General features: G+C 43.6%; 1 long non-coding RNA gene across 1 annotated transcript in view; it reads left to right on the forward strand.

The window, feature by feature from the left end:
- Positions 1–7,456, forward strand: part of LOC132594295 (uncharacterized) — a 28,018-nt gene extending 20,562 nt beyond the window's left edge. The window contains exon 4 of the long non-coding RNA XR_009560477.1: positions 6,283–7,456. This is a non-coding gene — a long non-coding RNA (uncharacterized lncRNA). The remainder of the gene's footprint in view (positions 1–6,282) is intronic.
- Positions 7,457–13,140: the final 5,684 nt, after the last annotated feature.

Raw genomic sequence — 13,140 nt, forward strand, 5'->3', positions numbered from 1 at the left:
AGAACTACAGCTGTTGAGTGGCTATTCCATGTCAGACATTGAGCGAGGTGCCTTATAAATTATCTTCGTGCCATCCTTTCAACTCACATAAATGATGGGTTATTATTCCCATTTCACAGATGAAGCATCAGAGATCCAGAAAGATCCAGTATGTTGCTGAAGGCCATGCAGTTAACAAGAGTCAGCTATAATTTACATTATAATTCACATACCATAAAATCACCCATTTTAAGTGTACAATCCAATGATTTTTAGTATGTTTACAGAGTTGAGTAATCATCACCACAGTCTAAGTTTAGAACATTTTTATCAACTCCCAAAGAAATCACATACCGTTAACTGTCACTCCCCTTTCCTCTTCTTCCCAGCTCCTGGAAACCTGTAATCTTCATTTTGTCTCCATAGATTTGCCTATCCTAGACATTTTATATAAATGGAATCATACAGTATGTGGTCTTTCATGATTGGCTTCTTTCACTTCACATGAGGTTTTTCTAGATTCATCCGTTTGTAGCATGTATCTGTACTTCATTTTTTAATTGTTGAATAATATTCCATTGTATGTATACATCACATTTTGTTTACCCATTCATCTGTTGATGGGCACTTGGGTTATTTTCACCATTTGGCTATTGTGAATAATGCTGCTTTGAATATTGGTATAAAAATATCTAAGTTTCTGCTGTCAATTCTTTTGGATATATACCTAGGAGTAGAATTGCTGGATCATATGGTAATTCTATGTTTAACTTCTTGAGGGACTGCCAGACTGTTTTCCACAGCAGCTGCACCATTTTACTTTCCCACCAGCGATGCACAAGTGTTCCAATTTCTCCACATCCTTGCCAGCACTTGTTATTTTTGATTCTAGCCATCCTAGTGGGTGTGAAGTGGTATCTTATTGTGGTTTTGATTTGCATTTCCCTGATGGCTAATGGTGTTGAGCATCTTTTCGTGTGCTTATTAGTCATTTGTATATCTTCTTTGGGGAAAATGTCTATTCACATGCTTTGCACATTTTAAAATTGTGTTTTTAAAAATATTTTTAATTGAATTGTAATAGTTCTTTATATATTCTGAGGGCAAGTCCCTTATCAGGAAAAGAATTTGCAAATATTTCCCCTCATTCTGTGGGTTGCCTTTCCACTTTCTTGAGGGTGTTGTTTGAAGCACAAAAGTTTTTAATTTTGATGAATTCCAATTTATTTTTTCTTCTATTGCTTACGCTTTTTGTGTGATATCTAGGAAATCATTGCCTGAGCCAACTTCATAAAGATTTACTTTATGTTTTCTCCTAAGAGTTTTATAGTTTTAGCCTTAAGTTTAGGTGTATGATCTATTTTGGGTTAATTTTTAGATATGATGTTACATAGGGGGGCCCAATTAATTCTTTTGTGTGTGTGTGTGGTACGCGGGCATCTCACTGTTGTGGCCTCTCCCGTTGCGGAGCATAGGCTCCGGACGCGCAGGCTCAGTGGCCATGGCTCACGGGCCCAGCCGCTCCATGGCATGTGGGATCTTCCCGGACCGGGGCACAAACCCGTGTCCCCTGCATCGGCAGGCGGACTCTCAACCACTGCGCCACCAGGGAAGCCCCCAATTAATTCTTTTGCATGTGGATATTAGTCTTTGTTGGTATATATTGAGAGTTTTCCACAATAAAAAATTAATTAAAAAAAAAAAAGACAATGACAAATCATATACCAGGTAGGAACTGTGTTTAGCTGCTAATAACAACTACTTAAAATAAGAGTGGCTTCAGCAAGATATGTTTGGGTTTTTTTACTTATTTATTTTCGGTAAAAGAAGTTCAGAAGTAGGTACAGCTGATATGGCAGTTCTGTAATCGTTATTGAACCAAGATCCTGCTATCTGTTTGTTTCAACATTCCTACATGTGGCCTCCATCCTCAAGATTACCTCATGGTCACAGGGTAGTTGCTGGAACACCAGCCAACACCTCTGCATTCTGAGCAGGAAGGAAAAAAAAAAGGCAAAAAAGGCTCTTTAAATAACTACACCTGAAACCAATTTAAAAACTTGGGTTTTCATCTCACTGTTGACTCCTGGGGTAGGGAGGCTGGGCACCTTAGCATACCCATCAATATAAGGACTCTGAAGGTAAGTCAACTGCGTATGCACAGATATCAAGTAGCCAAAGCAACAGGCCATGGTGGAGAGTGGCAGTTGCCTACCCAGTATCTGTTCTTCAGCATCCTTAGGGGCAAGTAGGACTGAGGGATCGTGAGCTCGGTATTGCCAGAGCTTCCAAGTTTTACAGGCTTGGATTCTCCATTTTATGAGCCCTCCAGATTTTTCAGTGTTGGCAATTAACCAAAACAAATATTTAACTTCGCCTGGGCCAAACACAATACATCTGCGGCCCATATCCCATCTCTGTGCTGCTCGTTGGCAACTCCTGCTTTCAGGTGAACGTCAGAGCCCTTTAAACACCTGAAGGGCATGGGAGCCATATTACACTTCCTCTGTGTGGCTCTGAGCCAGTGCGTGGAAGTCACGAGCACGGAGGTTTTGGCTCCACAGTAGGAAGAGCTCCATCCGCAGAGCCGTCAAAAACAGAAGGAGCTGCCTGGGGAGGTATGAAGTTCCCTGTTGCTGGAGGTGTTTGAGCAGATGCTGGAGAACTGCTTGGCAATGACTTCTAAGGTCTCCCCAACCCCAGGAATCTCTGAAAATTACCACGATGACTACTGCTGCTGCGATGACTTGCTGAAAGGAGATGAAAAGAACGCAAGGGGCTCTGCATCTGGATTGTTAGGGAGCTGGCAGCCCCCCAGCTGCTGTGTCCCCACCCTCTCAATGACAAGGAATATGCCCTCACCATTGAGATGACCTCTAGTCAGTTTCGCCTGTAGAGACAGCAAAGGTTGACTTCCTGATATTCACAAGCGTGATTTGACTCTTCTCCACTCATTGTATAGTATACAACAGATATGTGGCTTTTCTTATGGAGGATGATCCAGGCTATTCAACTCAATTCATTTATTTATTCAGACTTTCAGGGCTGGTTTCATGGGCATGGGACCTGTGCAGGTGCACAGGGACCTGCATTCAGGAGGACCCCATGTTTGGCTTGATGCTTTCTTCCTTCCAATTATTAATCCTTTTGGAACAGGAAACTCCACATTTTCATTTTGTAATGGGCCCTGCAAATGGAGTATCCTGTCCTCCATACTTTTACTCAAAATGTATTCACTGTCTAGCAAGTGCCAGGCATTGAGGATACAGAGCCACAGCCAATGTGTTCATACTCCAGCTGGGGGCAGAGAGATGGGAAAAGCTGAGAGGTAAGAAACTACTGAGAGAGCCGCTATGGAGCACACTGTTTGCAAGAGGGACATCTCACCTAGACAGAGAAGTCAGGGGGTAGAGAAGGTTCTTCAGAGGAATCAAGGTCTGAACTTCAATTGTTTGTTGACATTCATGACTCTATCCTCAGAGAACTACAGGCAGGCACATGGCTGCTTAACTAAGGACTACATTTCCCAGCAACCCCGGCAGTTAGTTGTGGTCACGTGACTATGTTATCACCAATAGCATGAGTGGAAATGATGTGGCCCACTTCTGGGTCTGGACTGCAAAATATCTCAGGGTTCCTTCTCCAACCTCTCTTTCTCCTTTACCACATGGAATCCACATGTGGTGGTGACCCAGCTTCCAGCATGCAGATGACCTGAGGACCTGGGGGTTGGCAGAGTGGAGACTGGAAGGAACCTGGGTTTCTGAATGACCACAGGGAGCAGAGCTTCCCACTCACCTGGACTGCTCATCTCAGAACTGCTACCTGAACAAAAAGAAACTTATATTCTTTAAGCCGCTGCATTCTGGGGTCTTTGTTAGCCTACTCTACCAAATACAGTAAGTACACAGGAGCTAGGCATGTGGGAAAAGGGAGACAGACGCCAAAGCACCCAGTCAAGAGAGGACGTGGTACTTCAAGATCCTGAAGTGGTGGCTGTATTCAAACACCTCAGACTGCATGGCTTAAACAACAGACACTCATTTCTCACAATGCTGGAGTCAGGGAAGTCTACGATCAAGGAGCCTGTAGCTTCAGTTCCTGGTGAGAACTCTCTTCCTGGCTTACAGAAGGCCTACTTCTCATTGTGTTTTCACTTGGTGGGGAGACGAAGCTCTGGTCTCTCCTCCTCTTCTCATAAGGACACTAATTTCATTAGTAATTTCATCACTAATTTCATAATTTCCACCCTCATGACCTCCTCTAACCCTAATCACTTCCTAAAGGCCCCACCTCATTGGGAGTTAGAGCTTCAACATATGAATGGGGGCAGGGGCACAAACATTCAGTCCATCACAGGTGGGAGGAAGGAAGACTGGGCCACATCTTGGACCTTGTGTGCCGGGCGGCCCTTGCCTTGGATGTCATCCTCTGGGCTGTGGGGAACCAATCAGGGAGTGACATGATCAGGTTAGCTTTTTGTTCTGTCAGCTTGAGCTGGAACCTGCAAATTTTTTAATTTATGAAGTATTTCAGAAGACCAGCCAATAGTATTGGGCTGGCCAAAAGGTTCGTTCAGTTTGCTCCATTAAGATGGCTCTAGCAGTACTTCATTGTCTTTAACTTCATTCAAAACAATTTTGTTAGATTGTATGTGACAGCTGTCATATCAGTGTGCATTTAAAAAAAGACATAAAAATTGATGAAGTTTTGTGTAGCCATTTAATATTGGAGATGAAAGAAAAAAAGCAAAGTTTTCAGCATATTATGCTTTATTATTTCAAGAAAGGTAAAAAATGCAACTGAAATGCAAAAAAAGATTTGTGCAGTGTATGGGGAAGGTGCTGTGACTGATCGAACGTGTCAAAAGTGGTTTGCAGGGACTTGCCTGGTGGCACAGTTGTTAAGAATCCATCTGTCGATGCAGGGGACACGGGTTTGAGCCCTGGCCCAGGAAGATCCCACATGCTACGGAGCAACTAAGCCCGTGCGCCTCAACTACTGAGCCTGCGCTCTAGAGCCCACACACCACAACTACTGAGACCTGTGTGTCTAGAACCCGTGCTCCGCAACAAGAGAAGCCACCGCAATGAGAAGCCCGCGCACTGCAACAAAGAATAACCCCCCGCTCGCTGCAACTAGAGGAAGCCCGCGCGCAGCAACGAAGACCCAATGCAGCCAAAAGTAAATAAATAAAATAAATAAATTTGTTTAAAAAAAAAGTGTTTACAAAATTTCGTGCTGGAGATTTCTCGCTGGACAATATTCCATGGTTGGGTAGACCAGTTGAAGTTGATAGCGATCAAATGGAGACATTAATTGAGGACAATCAATATTATACCACTCGGGAGATAGCCAACATACTCAGAATATCCAAATCAAGTGTTGAAAATCATTTGCACCAGCTTGGTTATGTTAATCACTTTGATGTCATGGTTCTGCATAAGTTAAGCGAAAAAAACCTTCTTGACCACATTTCCACATGCGATTCTCTACTTAAACATAATGAAAATGTTCTGTTTCTAAAACAAACTGTGACAGGCAATGAAAAGTGGATACTGTACAGTAAAGTGGGATGGAAGAGATCGTGGGGCAAGCAAAATGAACCACTACGAACCACACCAAAGGCCAGTCTTCATCCAAAGAAGGTGATATTGTGTATATGGTGGGATTGGAAGGGAGTCCTCTATCATGAGCTCCTTCCAGAAAACCAAATGATTTATTCCAACAAGTACTGCTCCCAGTTAGACCAAATGAAAGCAGCACTCGATGAAAAAAGTCCGGAATTAGCCAACAGAAGACGCATAATCTTCCATCAGGATAACTCAAGACCGCGTGTTTCTTTGATGACCAGGCGAAAACCGTTACAGCTCGGCTGGGAAGTTCTGATTCCTCTGCCGTATTCACCGGACATTGCACCTTCGGATTTCCATTTATTTCGGTCTTTACAAAATTCTCTTAATGGAAAAAATGTCAAATTCCCTGGAAGACTGTAAAAGGCACCTGGAAAAGTTCTTTGCTCAAAAGATTAAAAGTTTTGGGAAGATGGAATTACAAAGTTGCCTGAAAAATGGCAGGAGGTCGTGGAACAAAACGGTGAATATGTCGTTCAATAAAGTTCTTGGTGAAAATGAAAAATTTGTCTTTTATTTTTACTTAAAAACCAAAGGCACTTTTTGGCCAACCCAATACAATGAGCACTCACATACCCAACCACCTAGCTTGAAAAATATATTACAGATAAAGTCCCCGGTATTCCCGTCCCAATCCCATCTTCAGCTTTTTTTTTTTTTTTTTTTAAAGGGCACTTGGAAAAGGCAAGAGTGGAAACAGGACGTGCATCATTGAACATCTAGTGTGTCCTCAGCACCGTGCCAGGTACTATCCTTCTATACGTATAGAAGCAGCCACAGCTGGGTGGGAAAAAACAACAACAACAAAAAACGAAAAACTTGTGCATTCCCAGAACAAGGTGACTCCCTTCTGAGACCAGATGTGGCATGCTTGGAGAAACAAGATACAGGATTTTCCCTGGATGGAGCACAGATACAAGATGTGATGGGATATTTGCTCAGCATCTCCAGCCCTGGCCCACTTCTTGTGATTCATGTGCAGATAAATGGTGCAATAAAAAGAAATCTGGAATACGTCTCTGGAAGTTTTAAAGTTCTCAGAAGGACTTGGAAGGTTTTGAGTATACGGGCGGTATTCCATTTTTTCATCCAGCTGATGGCTCTGACTTTGGAAGAAAAAGGAGAGGATACTGGGAGTGAACAGCTGGGGATGTTGATGGTGTTGACGAGGGTTTCATTTCCTGGGCAAGAACCCAAGATACTGGAATAGGAGGCTCCTGGCAAAGGACAGAGAGTGTCACAAAGACAGGGAAGAATGTGTTTGGCAGGAAATTTCCAAATGGTATCAAAGGGCATTTAAAAAGATGGTCATGGGATGTGGAGGGGACAGCTGCTGTTTTTGTCTGCTCAGCAGCCGTTTGCAATCTTCTCTTAACAGCTTCTTTATCTTTGAAGGGAAACCATCCATCCTCAACTCACAGTTCATGTGGCTAAAGAGGGTTGATCCCAACCTTTGGCTCCAGAAAAAGTCAATCACAATCTCAAAGGCTGTTTCAGAACTTGGCTACATGACCGGATCTGGATCAGTGAGAGTGGTCGCCAGGACTTTGCTCAAATGATTGGTAATGAGGTATGCTTTCTTTCTCGCTTAGAGATGGTACATTATAAGCCTGGAGCTGCTGAATGCTACCTTGTCTAAATGAATCTGAGAAGGGAGTCAACATAGTGGAAAGCCAAGTCTAATGATGGAGAGAAATTCCTGAAAACATTAGAGTTCCTGGATTTAACCATGTTTGCGGCTAGCCCTACCCCTTGGACTTCTCAGTTATGTGAACCAATATTCTCTCCCCCAGCCCCCCAGCCCTGCCTCCCGGTTTAGTGTAGTTTCTGTGGACTTGCTACCACTGATAGGAGAAAATGGAAAATAACATTTGTGATATAGACAGAAACACAGTAATAGAGACAGTACCATTATTCTTGAGCAAAAATAAAGACAACTGGGCCAGAACTTTATTTATGGTCCTGTATGTCTATCTCCTAATGCAAAGAGTACAGGGAATGGATAAGGCAAGATTTTCATGGTACCCAAAGAAGAGAAATATAATTTCATAAACATCACTTTTGCTTGGAGGGGATTCCTAAATAGAAAGGAACAATGGAAGGATATATATTGCTCAAAAAAGGCAAATCTAATAGAAAGGGAAAATTATGTAGCGTCATCAGCAAAGAAGGTCTGTCCGTCAGGGAGGAGGGCTTTTTGGTCAGGATGAGGAGAACCACAGAACAAGGCCCTACTTCACCTCCTCCTACCCAGACCAGAGGAAAATTCCAGAACGTGCTTTCCTAACACATATCACAAAGGCCACAAAACAGGGTTTTCATGGGGAATTCCACTTATTCAGACATAAACTGGAATTCTCCTTTAGCTAAAGTTTAGACCATCTGATAACTTATTAGCTTTATTGCTAATATTTGATATAATTATTTGCTAACAGTTTCTCAGAACACAGGAGTAGTAATAGAAGATGTTCTTTTATTTAAAAAAAAAACTTTCCCCCTTGAATATAAAAGGAAGACGTCCCTTTTATGAAAAATTGGATAATATGGTGGTCCAACAGCAAGCACTTATAAATCTATTTCCAGGTGTTAAGTGATGGGACTCGTGTGTCAGATGCTGGCTGAGTATTTCATAAATAGGCTCATTTAATCTCCGCAACAATTTTGTTTTTTCTTTTCTTTTCTTTTTTTTTTTTTTTTTTTTTTTTGAGTTACGCGGGCCTCTCACTGTGTGGCCTCTCCCGTGGCGGAGCACAGGCTCCGGACACGCAGGCTCAGCGGCCATGGCTCACGGGCCCAGCCGCTCCGCGGCATGTGGGATCTTCCCGGACCAGGGCACGAACCCGCGTCCCCTGCATCGGCAGGCGGGCTCTCAACTACTGCGCCACCAGGGAAGCCCTCCGCAACAATTTTAAGAGGTCCATGCTTGTACGGTCCTCATTTTGTAGATGAGGAGATTGAGGTTTAGCAAAACTAAAAAACTCCCCTGAGCCAAGCGGGTATCATAGAATCTGAACTCAGCCGTCTGGATCCTAACCCCTACACTATGCTGTGTATTTCTTCCGTTGATATAAATTCCCCGTTTGATTGTATATTTATCATCTTATAGCTTGCTTTTCTTCCTTCCACTGGGTATTATAATATAAGCACTTCCCCATTTTGTTAAAAACTCTTATTAAAGTTTTCCAAAAAAATAAGTAAGGAGGCTAATCTAAGGGATGCCCATGAACCCATCACCCAGCTCCAACAATTAACAAATCAAAAGCAAAAAAAAAACAACAAACCTCAATTATCAACCCACCTTGTTTCCTCCATCCACTCCCCACTCCATTATCTAAAGCAAATTGCAGATGTCACATCATTTTATCTGTAAATATTTCAGTATGAAATTTTAGTAATTCTTTAATAGTATCAGATATTCAGTCTGCGCTCAAAATTTCCTGGTGTAAACATTACTGTAAATGCTATTCTAAATTTGGTTCTGAGGATGCATCAGGAGGAATTGGCGGCTGGTGTGGAAGTGTCAGAAACCTTGCACCAACGTGATCCTGTCATTTGGGGGTTTGCAGTAGCAAATAAAGTTGCCCCCGAAATTTAGGAAACCAGATTTCCAAAAGTTCAGTAGAAAGAATTGTGTACAACTTCATCTTGAACTGCATTGTCAATGCAGGACCACTAACCACACGTGGCTATTTACATTTACGTTAATTAGAATTAAATAAAATTTGATGGGCTTCCCTGGTGGCGCAGTGGTTGGGAGTCCGCCTGCCGACGCAGGGGACGCGAGTTCGTGCCCCGGTCCGGGAAGATCCTACATGCCGCGGAGCGGCTGGGCCCGTGAGCCATGGCCGCTGAGCCTGCGCGTCCGGAGCCTGTGCTCTGCAACGGGAGAGGCCACACAGTGAGAGGCCCGCGTACTGCAAAAAAAATAAATAAATAAATAAAAAATAAAATTTGAAAGTCCATCCCTCAGTTGCACTGGCCACCTTTCAAGGGCTTGATAGGCACGTGTGGTTAGTGGCTGTCCATCATCTCAGAAAGTTCTATTGGGCAGCTGGTCTAAGAAGGAATAGTATTTATCAATATAAGGGCAGGAGATTCTAAACAGTTTTAAAATATCTTCATTGATAATGGTGGAAGGTCTTGAAAGTTCGCCACGCATCTGCGTGGGGCACTTGACCAGCTTAACGCTCAAGAGGAAGCAGTGTACACACCTCAGGTCTCATTGTTCATTTCTTGAACTGCTCTGATTGAACTGCCCCCACTTAGCCATGCACCAGTGAGGTTGGCTTTATTTTTATAACTTACTTCCTTTTTTCTCAAGAAACCCTATTCACGCTCACCAGTGGAAAAACTGAAGTTAGCCCAATCTTATAAATATCAATTCTGCCCAGCCGCTTCCAGTTTAAAATAGTTTCATTTCAAGGAAACATTCCATCACATTCAGATGTTGCTATTTTGTATCACATTTCGGTTGAGAGCCCCTGTCCTGGGCTTGGGAAGCCTAAGACAGCTTTGTTTATTAACGCTCCCTTCCCTTCCTCCTGGCAGCCCCTCAAGCCGGCTCCAAGGGTGTCCCCGTGGGAGGTGGAGAAGCAGGACCTCTCCTTTCTGTGCCAGGCCATGCTTCTCTGCCCGACCAGGCCCTCAGTATCCACTGCTGGCTGTGTACTTGGCTGGATCCACCTACATGGGGTCCCAGGGAGGATCTGGCTGTGATGCTTGGTACAGGCTGTGGCCCGGCAGTGTGTCTCTGTCCAGGGTCCTCATCCCCCTTTGTCCCCCTACCCTTTTCCTTACTTCTCCTTGGTGCTGAGAGCTACTAACTCAGTTTACAAGGGTACGTTGGTTACCCATTGCTGCAGATCAAATGACCCCAAAACGTAGCAGCTGAAAACAACAAACTGTTATTCTCTCACATAGTTTCTGAGGGTCTGGAATCCAGGTGTGGCCTAACTAGGTGGTTCTGAATCACGGGGTCTTGTGTGGTTTCAGTCAGGATCTCAGCCGGAGCTGCATCGCCTGAAGGCTTGACTGGGGCTGGGGAAGCCACTTCCAAGATGGCGCACCTACATGGCCATTGGCAAGAGGTTCAGTTCCTTCCCACATGGGCCTCTCCACGGAGCTGCTCACGACAAGGAAGCTGGCTTTCCCCAGACCAGCTGATCCAAAAGAGAGAGAATGACCAAGATGGAAGTGTCTTTTATATCCTAATCTCAGAAGTGACATACCATCTCTCCTGTCATATCCTGCTGGTCTCATAGACCAACCCTCACACAATGTGGAAGGGGAGCTACCTAAGGGTGAGAAAACCAGAAGGTAGGGATGCTGGGGGTGGAGGGAGGCTGGCTACCATGTTGAGGTTCATCCAGTGTGAGAATTTAGCTGGAAATCAAGCTCTCTTTTAACTTGTTCTTTTATTTTATTTATTTATTTTTAAAAAATATTTATTTATTTGGCTGCGCCAGGTCTTAGTTGCAGCACACGGGATCTTCGTCGCCGCGTGTGGAATCTTCTTTGCCATGTGTGGGATCTTTAGTTGCGGCATGCAGGATCTAGAGGGATCTAGTTCCCTTACCGGGGCTTGAACCCGGGCCCCCGGCATTGGGAGCACGGAGTCCTACCCACTGGACCACCAGGGAAGCCCCTAACTTGTTCTTTTAGAATTAGACAAGTTGTTTTCACCATGCATGAGCTTTTCCAGGAAAAACCCAGGACGGGTCCTTGCTGCAATTACCGTGGATACACCTACTTATAAAATCTGTTTTTATTAGATAAGTAACATGTATTCATTGTTGAAAAGGAAAAACAAAACAGACAAGTGAAAAAGAAGATAAAAGTCATCTTTTAGTTCACCCTTCAAAAGTAAACTCTGGGGCTTCCCTGGTGGCGCAGCGGTTGAGAGTCCGCCTGCCGATGCAGGGGACACGGGTTCGTGCCCCGGTCTGGGAAGATCCCACATGACCCGGAGCGGCTGGGCCCGTGAGCCATGGCCGCTGAGCCTGCGCGTCCGGAGCCTGTGCTCCGCAACGGGAGAGGCCACAACAGTGAGAGGCCCGCGTACCGCAAAAAAAAAAAAAAAAAAGAAAAGAAAAATAGTAAACTCTGACATAGTTTTACAGAATTTTCTTCTGTATGAATGTTACTTTTACAGACTCTTTTCTGTCCATTCATGCTTTTAACAACTATTTTTTGAACATCAATTATGTGTCAGTAATTCTACTTCCAAGGATTTCTTTAAGGGAACATTCAAGGCCGTGAGCAAAGAGTTAGATACAACCAATTTAATCCAACACATTTACCCAATAATCTTGATGCTGTTTTACATTTGTTTGTATTTCAGACTTTTTCTTTTTCCTCATGGTTTCTGGTTCTGGGAGTTCTTATCCTCATCTAAGTTTACGTAAATTCATTTTTAAGTGGTGGGATTTTAAAAAATCTTTCTACTTTCTTTGTGTTATAATAAAAAAAGGTATAATTATGGCCATTCGGTGTCCTCCATAGACACACTTTTCTGTCATCATTTTTTGTTTCTTTGTTCTTTTTCTCTGAATTTTGAAAACTTTTTTCAAGATGGTCCCTACACATGAATATTCCCCTCTTTAAATTTTAAAATTCTTTAAAAAATATTTAACCAAATAATTAAAGCAGACAAAATAATATTCACAACATACATATATGATATAAACTACCATCAGCTTAGGAAATCAAACAATACCGGTATCTTAGATGCTTTTTCCTCCTCTCTGGTAAGCACTATCCTGAAGTTTGTGGTTGTTCCCTTGCATTTCTTTATAGTCGTACAGCAAACATGCGTATCTTTGTTTGTTTGTTTGTTTTTGCGGTACGCGGGCCTCTCACTGTTGTGGCCTCTCCCGTTGGACGCGCAGGCTCAGCCATTCCACAGCATGTGGGATCTTCCCGGACTGGGGCACGAACCCACGTCCCCTGCATCGGCAGGCGGACTCTCAAGCACTGCGCCACCAGGGAAGCCCAAACATGCGTATCTTTACACAGTACATTGTCTAGTTAATGCATTTTTTCTGATGCAAGTGCAATCAAGTTGTATACGCTCTGCTGTGAATTGCTTCCCCTCCCTTCCTAGCATAATATTTGTGACACTCATCCACACCGATGGATACGGCTGCAGTTAAAGTTTACTGTGCTGTAGTGTTTCATTGTGTGAATGCACCCCATTGTGTCAATTCTGCCCATGGACATTGGGAAATTCCTGGATTCTTGCAGTTACAAACAATGCTGCGGTGAACATTCTAGTAGATGTCATCTGTTGCACACACACACGAGGATTTCTCTAGAGTATTCATTCCCAAACTTGGCTGCACGTTGGAATCACGTGGGAATTAACAAAAAAACAACCTATTGATGTGTGGCTCACCTCCCGCGCCCCCCCCCCGCCCCCGCAAGACATTCTGATTTAATTGGTTCAGGGTCTGACTTGAGCATCTGGGTCTTAGAAAGCAGGTTTGGAGCCATTACCCTAGTGTATCTGCCTGGGAGAGGAATTGCCAGG

The sequence above is a fragment of the Globicephala melas genome, chromosome 20, assembly GCF_963455315.2.
Source record: "Globicephala melas chromosome 20, mGloMel1.2, whole genome shotgun sequence".
Classification (NCBI taxonomy): domain Eukaryota; kingdom Metazoa; phylum Chordata; class Mammalia; order Artiodactyla; family Delphinidae; genus Globicephala; species Globicephala melas.